Below are 278 nucleotides of genomic sequence, written 5' to 3' on the forward strand. Positions count from 1 at the left end.
GAGGCGTGGTCTCGTGGTGTTTGGGGGCGTGGTCTCGGCACGGAACCAGCCCACGGCGCCCCGCGGCTTCCGCGTTAACCAAAATCGGCGATTTCGGGGCAAAATCGCCTCGGATGTCCCTGTCACCGCACGGGGGGAGGGGTGGGACGGGCTGTCCCCCGCTTGTCAGTGTCCTCTTCCGCTGCGCCATGTCCCCTCCCCGCTCCCAGTGTCCCCTTCTCAGTGCCCGTGTCCCCTCCCCAGGGCCACCTTCCCCAGTGCCACCCCGCTCACGTCCC

The sequence above is a fragment of the Geospiza fortis genome, unplaced genomic scaffold (genome assembly GCF_000277835.1).
Source record: "Geospiza fortis unplaced genomic scaffold, GeoFor_1.0 scaffold427, whole genome shotgun sequence".
NCBI classification, from domain to species: domain Eukaryota; kingdom Metazoa; phylum Chordata; class Aves; order Passeriformes; family Thraupidae; genus Geospiza; species Geospiza fortis.